Here is a 14,567-nt window from a genome sequence, read left to right as displayed (position 1 = left end):
ATGTAACTGATTCCTGTTAAGGGGGTCCGCATTTTCCCCGCAAAAAAAGCACATGGCTTTCAACAATTGTAAACATAGCATTCAATTTTTGATCATGGATTACAACTTTAATTAACTTAAATTGGATATATATATTTTCAACATGTTCAATTTTAATAAGGTACAGTTAAAGCAATGTTTTAACTTTCCTCTGGATTAAGTTCTACAGTGGCGGATCCAGAACTTTTCCTAAGGGGGAGCCCGCTGACTGACCTAAGAGGGGGCCCGCTCCAGTCATACTTCAATGATTCCCTTTATAATCTACCAAATTTTTTCCACGAAAAAGAGGGGGGGCCTGGATCCGCCTTTGTTCTAGTTTGAAAGATCAGTTAAAACATTAATGTTTTAAAACATTCTGTATTTTTCTAAGTTTTCATTTAACTCCTGTGTAAAATTCAAGTAATTCAACTTTATTTCTATTTCTAAAAGTTTACAAACAGAAACCCATAAAACATCATATTTTTTAATATATTTTTCTGAATGGTACGACTTCCCAGTAGTACAAGATAACTTTTTTGGTTCCAATGCCGTGGTACGAGTTAACTTGCTTCCGTATCTTATCACCGTAATTCTAGGAGGAACCCTAAACTGGACCCCTGTTGTGTTCACTTATCGCTACACTGACCTTCGGTGCGAAGCTATATATAGAACGGCGGACCAGTTTAGGAGGAACCCCATTTCTTACTCTTTAATTATTGAAGTTCCTTTGGGTCAGAGGGCATGACTCCGTTCCGTACACACTCCTCTGTTTACATTGAGATCGTTCTTAATATAATACGACGTTTATCGGCATTAACGAGTTAATTCTTCTTGACGAATACTTGGAAAAGGGAGACAACTCGAAACGATAATATGGAAGATTCCATTTCTGCTGAAGGGGTGTTATAGGTAATTTTTACGATGAAACATTTATCTTAATTTAAATTATGCATATGATTTAAAATTATGCAACAACAATAGCCCTCCATATGCAGACAGACATAGAAAGAATCCCATGAGTTTTAAATTAATCAATGAAGCGGGGAATCACTCAATCTGATACCCCTTGAAATCAGGAAAACTACACGCATGTGGGGTCTCACTAATTAGCGACAAAAAGCGTCAAGAAGCGACAAGAAGAAAAAAATTAGTGACAAAAAGCAACAAGAAGCTATTTAGCGACAAGAATACATTTTGTTATCACGTATATCAAAATAATTTTTTAGGATTATATTGAAAGATGAAGAAATACAAAAAATCGAGGAAGAGATTGTGTACTTTTTATTATCATATTGATAGATGAAGAAATTAAACATGTGTAAGAGCAAAGGAAATGTAAACGCTATAAAATGAAAATAAAAACAAAGATTTGTCACCTTCCTTTTGAAGGATTTAATAAAACAAAAACATGAAATACTATTTCCTTCTTAACTATACAATTAATTTGTCCTGATAGGACCAACATTAGCTGTGGCTTCACTCTAAGGTAATACACAATTAAGAGCATCAAATGAGATTAACTAGGTGTGTGTCCTTTGTTTAATTGCTACAATAACATCCATTAACACCTTCATCAATTACACGCACCAGAATATACAATTATTGTACCGAATAGTGAACACCTGTTGAAAACTCAAGATTGTCATCAGTTTCCTTTAATCTTGAATCTATATGCATAAACATGATAAATATCGTTAAATGAGACAATACACTAAATAAAATGATAAAAAATATTCACATTTTAATTATGTTTTCCTCTTGTTTGATTTCAGTTCTTAATTTGTATTTCACAATTTGTGTATGTATTTTCTGGACAATTATGCACAAATAATGCATTTTGCAAGTTAATTATATATTGTACAAAATTATAGTTTTAAAAGCAAATAAAAAGACAAAATATATTATTGTTCTAAAACACAAGTAAAAGTAATACCATAAAACGACAGGGTAAAGGTAATATTTCCTGTGATACATTATAAAATATCATGTAAATAAATGTAGCAACTGAATTAGATTTACAAGTTTCATTTTTTTCCCTATCTAAATTAACTTTCTGTCGTTGAAATTTTTTCTTTTGCATATTTTTTTAATATCTATTTCGAATAAGTAATATAAATATAAAATGTTTTCTTGTCGCTAAATAGTTTCTTGTTGCTAATATTATTCTTCTTGTCGCTTCTTGACGCTTTTTGTCTCTACAATTCTTTTTGTCTCTAATTAGTGAGACCACGCATGGGCATTAATACATAAACAAACCGCGACTTGCGATTTGGAACAAGAACGTTTATTAAATGATATGATGAATGGTTCTCCATTTCTTTATGAGAGTACAGTATCAAATATCAGTTTCATAACGGTAAAATATAGAAATACTCCACTTCAGTTCTTGTGACAGAAATAGAATTATCGATCGGCTTTCAGAGAACTCTCGCAAGTTATCAAAATTTGGGAATTCCCTCTGACGTGTTTCTAAATTTATAAAAACACTAAACATAAATACTGTTTAATTCTGATTTTCCGTATTGTTAAAAACACGCATATAAGTCAAGGAAAATATCACACATGAAGATTATGAGTAAAACATTACAGGAAAGTTGTTTATGTTCAATTGTTTTGCTTGTTTTTACCTTTTAAAGCAAGACAATCATAAGAATCTGAGATGTTGCTGAATGTTTAGAATAAAACGAATGACGTGAGGGAGTGTATCATAGGGTCAACGGTAAAAGTCAACAGATTGCTTGACAGCAATCGTATCCCAAAAATGTTAGTAAAAATTTACAAAGTTATTGAAAATGGTTAAAAATTGACTATAAAGGGCAATAACTCCTAAAGGGGTCAACTGACCATTTCAGTCATGTTGACTTATTTGTAAATCTTACTTTGCTGAACATTATTGCTGCATAGATGCCAACCCCCTTTTGACACAATCAGTAACAAACTATGAAATTTTACGTATTTTTGATTTTTTTTCAGTAATCATTCATAAACGTGCACTTACCAATAAAAATTACTGACAAGTGGTTGCAAGGTGATGTGCACTAAAATTTGTCGTTTAAAATGTTGTCTGTAGTATGTATTCCATTAATTAATTGTTCAGATGTTCTCGACTCGTACATTTTTGATTTGTCAAGGAGAAGTAGAGAAAGGGGGAAGGCTACTCATAAAATGCAAGTTTGCCTCTTCGGAAGTCAGTTAGTTACTCGACAATAGGTTGATAACTCCTGAGAAACGGGAAGCATTACATTGGCGTTTTCTAAATACCGGACCAGGACGGAAAAGTAATGATAAAAATCCGCGTTTTACAAAATTGAACGGCGATGATTGGTAATCCGTAACTATTCGACTTTGACCGTAGTAGCGTAGTTTTTATAGCAAAATCGGAGAAACTACGCAAAAATCGTAATGGTTGGCATCTATGTTGCTGTTTACAGTTTATCTCTATCTATAATAATATTCAAGATAATAACCCAAAACAGCAAAATTTCCTTAAAATTACCAATTCAGGGGCAGCAATCCAACAACAGGTTGTCTGATTCATCTGAAACTTCAGGGCAGATAGATCTTGACCTGATTAACAATTATACCCCTTGTCAGATTTGCTCTAAATGCTTTGGTTTTTGAGTTATAAGCCAAAAACTGCATTTTCCCCCTATGTTCTATTTTTAGCCATGGTGGCCATCTTGGTTAGTTGGCTTGGTCAACGGACACATTTGTTAAACTAGATGCCCCAATGATGATTTTGGCCAAGTTTGGTAAAATATGACCCAGTAATTTCAGAGGAGAAGATTTTTGTAAAAGTTAACGACGATGGACGCCAAGTGATGAGAAAAGCTCACTTGGCCTTTTAGGAAAGGTGATGAGCTAAAAAGAGATCAATTAATATGCATTAATGTTTTTGTAGAGTATATATGAACAGGTTTTAAAGTCAGCAAATTTCTGAAATTTACTGAATTGAGGAAGTCAATTTATGTCTGCAAAAATTTCAGGACATTTTTTTCATCTATACTCATACTGACATTTATTGGTCATGATTATGTTTTAAAAGAAAAGGAGATAACCAGAAAAACAAATGTGAAAAGCAAAGCAATCCAGAATTACATGTTCCCAGCAGTGTTTGTGTATGTTTCAAGTTTATATTATTTTTTTCTAATTTTCATGTGTATTTCTTGTTTACATTATTTTTTTCAAATTTATTTTGTGTATTTCATTTTCATCATAACTTCAAATCAAACATGTCAAAAGGGGGACAATACAATTGTCATTTTGTAAAGGTGAATTTATATCAAAAACAAACAAAAATACATCCTGGGTATATGTTTTTGCATAAACATGCACCTAATTAAATGCACTTTTATCTCCTGTTCATACATTACATCCCATGCATATAAAACACACATGAATATTAAAAGGATGTAAAAAGTCATTGTTTTAATGAACACACCATCTATTCATGTGGGTTCCAATTTTGATAATGGAGGAAAAATTGTCTCAGTGTGTTTATTTGCCAAAGTCTGCATAAAGGCCTATAGAACATTTTATACTTTATTAAACTTTGGTTAAACTTATTAGTCAAAATGTTCCACAAAAAGTGATATTCCATAAACAGACAAGAATGTGTCCCCAGTAAAGGGATGCCCCATCAGCACTATTGTTTTCTATGTTCAGACCTTGAAACTGGGGTAAAATGTCTACTTTGGCTTTAAAATTAGAAAGATCATATCATAGGGACCATGTGAACTAAGTTTCAAGTTGATTGGGCTTCACCTTCATCAAAAACTACCTCAACCAAAAACTTTAACCTGACAGATGGACAAAAGGACCAAAGGACACACAGACCAGAAAAAACCTAATTCCCATAAAAGGGGCATGAAATTAATCCATAGTACAATGTAAATGTAATAAGAATTTAAACAGCAGTTAGTTGTTCTCAGGGGCGGATCCAGGCATTTTAAAAGGGGGGTCAAACTATATATTCCCATTTAAAATACATTGATTGTCCAAAAAAAAAGTGGGGGTCCCAACCCCCTTAACCCTCCACTGCCACTGGATTTGCCACCAGTATTTGAGTCCTTTATAAACTGTTGTTCTAAATGAAAATCAATCATAGTACATTTGTACTAATTACAAAATGTATATATTACAGTAAGCATGGTATTAGGAGAATCTTTAAAAAAACTCTTGAAGTTATAAGTAAATTATTTTGAAGATCCTTATCTTAATTTCAAAGTTTAAATTAACTCCCCTTAATGTTAATGGATTTTGTGGATACAGATGAACCACAAATTTAATGTTTGACTATTGCAGTATGGGCTTTGCTCATTGTTGGAGGCTGTTGAGGAACCTATAGATGTTCATTTCTGTGTTATTTGGTCTCGTGTGGAGAGTTGTCTCATTGGCAATCATACCATATCTTTTTATTTTTATATAAAGTTTTTTTTTCTTCACCCCAACAATCAAAGAACACACATGTAAGTTTACAAAATAAGGAAAACTCAATTAAACACTTTAGATACATGTACAAACAATATAAATCTTTATTTTTTTTGTGGGAGTTTCACTTTTGTCAACTTGATAAACAAAAATCAGGAAATAAAAAAACTTTAAAAATTAACTTTGAAATGATTTGAAGTACATGTACTCCTACATAGCTAGTTCATATAGTTTTAAATCTACTTGTTATAGTAAAACCCTTGACAAAAATCTGAAAATTGGGAGAAGTGACCACAAACATTTATAATTGGCATTCATTGATACAGCATTTCCTCCTCTATGTAACGGGTCCTACATGTAAACTCAACCTAGACACCCAGGGTTAAAATATTGAATATGAGTGTTTCTTTGTACAAAAGACTCAACAGTGAAGCTTGAAACAACAAAGTTTAAAAGGCCCCATGTAGTATAAAGTTGAAGAGCATTTGAGGACCCAAATTCAGAAAGGTTTGGAAAAATACAGTTATTCCTGAGGTAGAAAATAGATCCTTAGTTATGATTTCCAAAAATTGAAAGTTTTGAAAACAGTTTATTAATTGTTGTGGCAGCTATTACCATATATGTCAATGATAATTCATGTCACAAATAGACATAAATGCTGACCACTGGGCTGCAACTTGTGTGAACAGGGAATGAAACAATTTATTTAAAGTATATATTTAAAATAGTTAAAATTTTATATAGATGTACACAACATTTGAAATTTCATCAAATATATAAAACATGTCTTATCTTACTATATATATATGTTTTCTGTAAAACTGTCTAACCCTAATAAAATAAACTTAATAAAAGTATACCTTTTATGAAAATTTCCCTGTCCCAAATTCCAAAATTGAAACGTTTGTGTACATACATATACGTAATATATATATATTTTACAATTTAAAACTAATCACTATTATGTCATGACTATGTAACTGTGCACTATACATTTGACAAGGACTATCTTATTCTGAAACTAAAAATAACATTTCAAATTAAATGACACAGAGGCCTTAAAATTCTCATAAAATCGAACAATATCATAATTGTATCACTATGTAACTTTATATTGATTAAAGTATATACTTACCCCTATAAGTGTATATCAGTGTATATAGGTCCATTGTTATTGTGTGTGGGCGTGTGTGGAAAACCCCTTCAAGGTAGATACAAACTGACTCACCTGAAACATTTAATAAAGTATTGAAAAGATGTAGGTTTAGTGTGAATAATATGATAATGTCTTCTATCAAAAGAACTTTTAATGGTCAAGATAATTAAATGAAGGCAATTGCACTTTAAGCCTCCTCCTCACCTGTTTTTTTTTATAAAAACAATCTATCATTTAATAACCAAGGTGTCAAAATAAAATAGTCTATTTCTTCCCTGACTAAAATATAGGGTGTAAATTTTAATAATAACCACTAAAATACTAAAACAGCATGAACAGGGAGAAGAAGCCATATTTTGATTAACTTTTCTTAGCAATGAATGTTTTTGTATTTAAAAAATAAGATTGATGCACATGTGTCAGTCATGCTTTAATATAAATGAAGACATGGGTAAACTAGGGCATATAGGTTTTGGATACAGTCACAAAATGTGACACTTGATAAAATGTTAACATTTTAGGGACAACTCCCCCTATCATGCATGTAAGGAAGATATATTTTTCTCACAAAAAAAGACAAAAAGCACTTGCAATGTTGATTATTTTGCAATTTATACTATTACTAGTAAAATATCTCCTACTTCATGTACTAAACAACAACCAAGAAAAGCCCAAAAAAGATAATAATAAAAAATTCCAGGTCAGTGGGTCAGACAACTGCATGTAACTAAGTACAGTACACAACATCATATTTTTTAAATATTTACAATGATTCTATATAAATGTACAGATGTACATGTATTAATAGCTATAGAAAGTAGACCAACAAAAACTTTACTTTTAAATAAACGATCAAGAAGACATCTACTTAAAGCTCCATCGAGGGGAATTTAAATGTTTAAAAAGAAATATACAAGGAAAATATTGACTTCCTTCTCTCAATACCATATAGGAAGAGTGGTCGTCTATATTGATGATATCAATGTTATCATTAAAATCAAAACTACATATAATCATGATAATACACCACTCCAGGAAATAAACTCAGCAACTAGTGTGCAATTCATTGATTTATATTCATTTGTACACACACACATCATACACATGTTGCAATGGCATAACTCGCAAAATAAATAAAACATATCATGTAAAAAATGTATGTTTTTGAATTTTGCATATATAAATACAATAAGATATGCATACATAAATGATTTATGTAAATAGTAGCTCTCTCTCAATGAGATAGGTTCTGGAACATCAAAACAAATTTAAGCATTAAATATTAAATCCATGCATATGGGACAGATTAAACCCTTGAGTGATTTTAATGTTTAAAGGGACATAACTCAAGAAAGGTAAAAGTGATGCTACCCTGAAATTCGTACTTGATCTGAGTTTTGTGGTTATACATGTATGAATGTGTATGAGTTTAAAAATATTTGAATGAGGCAAACTATAGTTAAAAAACAGAAGAAAAGAATTTCAGGATGTACAGACTGACATGGGTAAAACGTAATGCCCTCCTCTACAGATACAGAGGGGGCATGAAAATGACTGATTAACAAGACATTGCTCCTTGACAACAGTGATGTGCTGGATACAATATGAATCGAAAGTAATAAAAACATGTGCACAACATCTACATGCTCCAGTTGCATGGAAGACTTTAAAAAAAAGTTCCAGGAAACAACACAGATTATTTTTCTCAAATTCTGTTAAATCGATGTTATATTATGTATAATATGGTCTTTTAACTTTTTTAAACCAGATCATTAAATGATGATTTTGGGTGTTTAATGCCACCATTAGCACATTTGGCTACATTTGTACATTTAAAATATATAGTATATATGGCGTTGTCATGTGTATCGCTAAGAGGAACTTATAGTGAGAACCAACAGCAGGAAAACCAAGTCAATTAAGATTCGAACTAATTATTACCACCTTTAGCTATACAGTCGATGAACTACTTAGACTGTAGACCACTTGGTGACCAAGACCCTTCAGTCCATTTAAGAAGCTTACATCTCTATCTTTAAATCATTGACATCTGACCTTAAATTTACTCACCTGAATGCTACATGTACCATGTGTACAAATGATGTACTTTTTAATATATATGTCCCATAAAAATTATCCAATAATTCTAACAATTCACAAATTTAAGTCATCCACATTGAAATTCTTTGTAAAATTGTAACATTTCCTATTTAATTTTTTTATGAATCTACTCAAAAACCTTTATTTCTGGTTTCAAAACATACACAATAATGTACTATACTGTACACCATAATGCAGAAATATACTATAATGTACTACAGGTACTATTATTATAACTATAATAACATTAATGACTAATTGTCTTTCAAAATGCACTTGAATGAATGATTAAAACTACTGTGATTTTCTGAATGGATTGCCGCACACCAAACTTCCTTTATATATTATAGGAACACTTAAGAAATGTTGTTGTGTTTTAGTTACCACATCCACTTAATATGTGTTGATCATGCTGATATTCATATTTCATCTTATGCTTATTAGGTATCATGTTTGTAAAATGTAGTTTCAAGTTTAGAAAGTAAATATGCATTTAAGTATGACTGATTACTCTTTCTTCTTAACCAATATCTATACTTATGGTATGGACATTGCTCATTGTTGAAGGCTGTATGGTGACCTATAGTTGTTAATTTCTGTGTCATTTGGTCTCTAATGGAGATTGCCTCATCTTGTTTTTTATAATTATAAATATTTCTGAGAAGTGAAAATTAATCTGTGTACATTCTTAACCATGCATGTATATAATGGTTACTGGTACAAAATGTGGTATTATATGATAAAAACATGTCCATTAATTTTGTTATAGCCTTGGCGAAAAAGAAATAAATGGTGAAAAATATATTGTTTTGGCAAAAGAGGTGGCGAAAAAAAATAATTGATCCAGGGGAAAACCTGGTAACGTGTATATTTAGGTAAACACATCGGCTTTTTAATATTTCATTTTTTTATTAAACTAAATTTATTACCCTTACATCATGTACATGGCTTATGCCCTTCCTTTATCTAAAGAAACTTAAAATTTAAATATTTTGAAGTATAAATTTTTCTTTTTAAAGATTATTTTTTTCATCTTTTCTCTACAACATGTACAAGTTAAAATTGAGACTAGAAATGGGGAATGTGTCAAAGAGACAACAACCCAACCATAGAGCAGACAACAGACAAAGGCCGCCAATGGGTCTTCTATGCAGCGAGAAACTCCCCCACCCAGAGGAGTCCTTCAGCTGTTTATCTTCAGTATCTGTGCTTATCAATGCATGAAAATTAATGATGATTATTACTCATTGATTCAGGAAGAGAAATAGTTTCATTAGATGTTATCATGATTATTCAAGGATTATAAACACTTTGGATGTCAATTCAAAATGTTTTTTACGGGATAAGTTTGCCAATATGGTCCACCTTTATGATGTTATTTACCAGATAATGGGGATTGCCTGTATCCCTGCACATTTAAAGTTCATCAGGTGTCTTCGTGATCAACATAAGGTACTTAATCACAATTCCTTTATGTAATTGTAAAAATTTAATTTGAGCCTTGACGGGAATTTGCCCCAAAGTGGGTCAACAGGTGCAAAAAACGTCAATTTTGCCGATTTTTCACCTCTTCTCTTGACCCAGAAGACCCAGGGTTGCTGGTTAAGGTATCCAGCTGTAGCCTGTGTGTAGAGTGGACCCTAGTGAACAAATAGACCCCAACAGTTGTTATGTCGGAGTGAATCTGATCTTGATTCATCGGTCTACGGAAGGTCATTTGGACCCAAAATACCGAATTTCACGATTTTTGCCGATTTTTGACTTCGAATGGACCCAAAACCGGAAGTAGTTGTTTCCTATGCGTATTTCAATAATAACAATGATCAGTAGTTATATGGCTGTGGGTTTGCACTATCTTTGCCAGTTTTATGCCTCTGAACTTCTTGTGTAAGATACAGATGTGAAGCCTACCCCTCCAGAAAACCGAGTTTTAGCCAATTTCAATTTTCCAAGTCCGTATTTGTGCTCAAAATGCTACTTATACATGAGAAACGTGAATATGGATAGCCTCAGATTGACGGAACATGCAAAACTTTTAAAATAAGTATCATAAAGTGGACTTCTAAAAGTATGGAACGCCATTAGAGCCAAATAACGGTTATTAGGGTCCGCCCGTCAAAAGACGGGTACCGCATGGTAAGTGTTAATTTAGACCAATTTTAAAACTGGACCAAAAATTAAGAATCTACATACACAGTTAGATTTGGCATATCAAAGAACCCCAATTATTCAATTTTTGATGAAATCAAACAATGTTTAATTTTGGACCTCGATTTGGGCCAACTTGAAAACTGGGCCAATAATCAAAAGTCTAAGTACATTTTTAGATTCAGCATATCAAAGAACCCCAAGGTTTCAATTTTTGTTAAAATCAAACTAAGTTTAATTTTGGACCCTTTGGACCTTAATGTAGACCAATTTGAAAACGGGACCAAAAATTAAGAATCTACATACACAGTTAGATTCGGCATATTAAAGAACCCCAATTATTCAATTTTGATGAAATCAAACAAAGTTTAATTTTGGACCCTTTGGGCCCCTTTTTCCTTAACTGTTGGGACCAAAACTCCCAAAATCAATACCAACCTTCCTTTTATAGTCATAAACCTTGTGTTTAAATTTCATAGATTTCTATTCACTTATACTAACGCTATGGTGGGAAAACCAAGAAAAATGCTTTTTTGGGTCCCTTTTTGGCCCCTAATTCCTAAACTGTTGGGACCGAAACTCCCAAAATCAATACCAACCTTCCTTTTGTGGTCATAAACATTGTGTTTAAATTTCATTGATTTCTACTTACTTTAACTAAAGTTATTGTGCGAAAACCAAGAATAATGCTTATTTGGGCCCTTTTTTGGCCCCTAATTCCTAAACTGTTGAAACCAAAACTCCCAAAATCAATCCCAACCTTTCTTTTGTGGTCATAAACCTTGTGTCAAAATTTCATAGATTTCTATTAACTTAAACTAAAGTTATAGTGCGAAAACCAAGAAAATGCTTATTTGGGCCCTTTTTGGCCCCTAATTCCTAAAATATTGGGACCAAAACTCCCAAAATCAATACCAGCCTTCCTTTTATGGTCATAAACCTTGTGTTAAAATTTCATAGATTTCTATTCACTTTTACTAAAGTTAGAGTGCGAAAACTAAAAGTATTCGGACGACGACGCCAACGTGATAGCAATATACGACGAAAATTTTGAAGCGGTCGTATAAAAATTGTATTTTCCATACAAAAAATGCATATTTAAATATTCTGTAAAAGTTAACTTATGGTTCAGCCAAATTTGCAGTAGCATTGGATAATTTAATAGTGGGCCCCAATGAATTTTTATTCTGTAAAAAAATACTCCTTTAGCCAGACAGGGGATCACTGGAATCAGTGTCAGTTCACCAAAAACATGTTCGCTCCCTTTCACTTTTGCACCCTACACGTTAGTGCTCAAAATCCCTTTGCACCCTACACGTTTGCATCCTTTTTAAATTGGTTTTGTGTTTAATAACTTTGTAATCAAGTTTAGGCAAGTGTATTGCTAAAACAATGTCAATGAACATGATGAATGTATGTTGTCATTGTCTCAAAATAAAGTGAGACAACAATTTTTTTTGTGTTCAATAAATCTTAATCATGTTTTGAATAGTGTATTGTTATTAGAAAAAAACATTTTTTCTAAATACAGTCACATGAAAGTGAGATTCTGACAACATTTTTATTTTTGTGTAAAAAGAAATATTAATCATGTTTTGGTTACACAGTGTCAATGAACATGATGAATGTAATGTATTGCTATAAAAAAAAATCATTGTTTCAAAATAAAGTGAGATTCGTTTTTTATTGTGTTAAATAAATTTTAATCATGTTTTGTTTAGTGTATTCAAGGATTTGTAATTTTGTATAGTCTTACTATACAAATCCTTGGTGTATTGCTATAATCTTTGTTTCATTGTTTTCAGATCAAAGGGACCAAGCTGTTACAAGCAATTTTCTTTTGTGTTTTTCAATTAAAATCTTCAATGTTTTACTCATACCAAGCTAAATACATGAAATACATGCAGTAAAAGCAAGTATTCACATCAATGCAATTTTAAACAACAACCATGATTTTCTAATTATTCAACTAAAATATGATTTTAAATTGGGTGAGAATGTGTAGGGTGAGAACGGACCTTGGGTGCTTGAACGTGTGAGGTGTGAACATGAAGGTTGCAGAAGTGTATTGGGCACAAACAGATTTCATACGGGTCACTGATTCCCAATTTTCTTACCCTTCTACAATTTCCATAATCCTGCTCCCAGAACCACTCCCCCCTCTTGAGGCTTGACTCCCACATCTATACCCTTCATTCTCATACTCCTGATCACCATTTCTAATCTGAGAAGGTTAGAGATGTAAATAACAATGAATAAAGTTGTACATTTTGGAAGTAAAGTGAAGGGAAATATTTTTAATCAACAAGTACATTTAGTACCTGTCAAAAAAAGTTTTCATTTTGAAATCGTTCCTGACTTAAATTAGGGAGACACCAGCTCTTATTTTAGTTTGACTGCAAATTTAACAATGAAATTATGAAGTGATTCATTTTCAGAAGTTCAGTGACAGTGTCAGTGACATTCATCATTGACACTTTTTGACAAAAGAGGTGCCATTTTAGTTTTTATTTGTATCTAATAACAACATGAATATTTATTCGTTTTAACAGACAATGTTTTATATGAACAGGTGTCTTACCATCTGATCGGAACGAATGTGTATTGGAATTTGTCTATTATAGGAATGTAAACATTTTTCTTTACAGGTGCTTGTTTATTGACTTCCTCTATTTTTAACTTCCGGTTAAACAAGAACTTTTTTGATTGGTTAAAGCTAGTTTTAACGCGGCAAAATTTAAAAATCGCTACATCTCTTAATACAATGTTAATAGAAATAAAAGTTCATTTTACAAATTCTTTGGGAAATAGAGAAAAAAAAACAGCTCTGGTAAAACATGTTTACAATACTAATCAATAAAAAAATATATTTGTTTACACTATAAACGGAACAGGTAAAATTGCAAAATTTCATAAAAAAACAATAATGTATTTATTCCCTCGGGTGGTCCACTTCCAATAAACAAGGTGATAGGGAAATGCCGCTGGAATATTATAGGTCCCCTTTTCGGCCTTAAATATATGTGAATAGGTCGGGGAAACTATCAGAAATATATGATAAGGTCAATTTAGTTCACAAAACTTCGTCATCTATCTTGGGCAATGATGTTCCTGGCTATGTTTAGTCTCATGTTTTATCAACCAATATCCTCTCTTTTGGCACTCTGGTATTCCACTGTTACATAACCGTCCGTGGCACCAAACGAAACGCAAATAATGTGGGAAATTAAGGTAACACTTTTTCCTACACAATAAATTAAGTATATATACTGACCGACTTTAGAAACGCAACACTAGATTATTTTTGTGTTATTTTTGAATGAATGTGTCAACGTGAAAAGCGATGACTGCCTGTTAAAAACGCCAAAATGATTGTCAGAAAGGTCAACAAATTCTGTCTGACATTTTTGGGGTTCTGTTTTACACCTTCTGATTTTGCATTTGTTTAACCCATTAATTGGTTTTGGCAATTATTCGGTTGGATCTTGAGGGCTTTACAGGTTTTCCTTCAGTCAATTCTTTGGCAATGCAGTTCATGGGAAACATTTATGGCATGAATCTGTACTCAATGGCACTCGGAAATTTGGTTAGCAGTTGACGTTGCTGCCGTAAAACATGATTGGCAAATGACGTTGCATAATCAAATTCTGTTGATGTTTCATTGTCACTACACGTTGATCTGTTCATTGATGGCCAGCAACAAATCTTGTCTACT

General features: G+C 32.2%; 1 protein-coding gene across 1 annotated transcript in view; it reads right to left on the bottom strand.

The window, feature by feature from the left end:
* LOC134697125 (arf-GAP with Rho-GAP domain, ANK repeat and PH domain-containing protein 2-like) overlaps positions 1-13,532 on the bottom strand; it is a 78,148-nt gene extending 64,616 nt beyond the window's left edge. The window contains exons 1-2 of the mRNA XM_063559176.1: positions 13,434-13,532; positions 6,584-6,676 (exon numbers count right to left, since the gene is read on the bottom strand). The gene's annotated coding sequence lies outside the window, so the exon portion shown is untranslated. The remainder of the gene's footprint in view (positions 1-6,583; positions 6,677-13,433) is intronic.
* Between the last annotated feature and the right edge of the window lie 1,035 nt (positions 13,533-14,567).

This window comes from Mytilus trossulus, chromosome 14 (assembly GCF_036588685.1).
Source record: "Mytilus trossulus isolate FHL-02 chromosome 14, PNRI_Mtr1.1.1.hap1, whole genome shotgun sequence".
NCBI lineage: Eukaryota > Metazoa > Mollusca > Bivalvia > Mytilida > Mytilidae > Mytilus > Mytilus trossulus.
The sequence above is the reverse complement of the archived record's forward strand: the minus strand, read 5'-3'. Positions and strand labels throughout refer to the sequence as shown.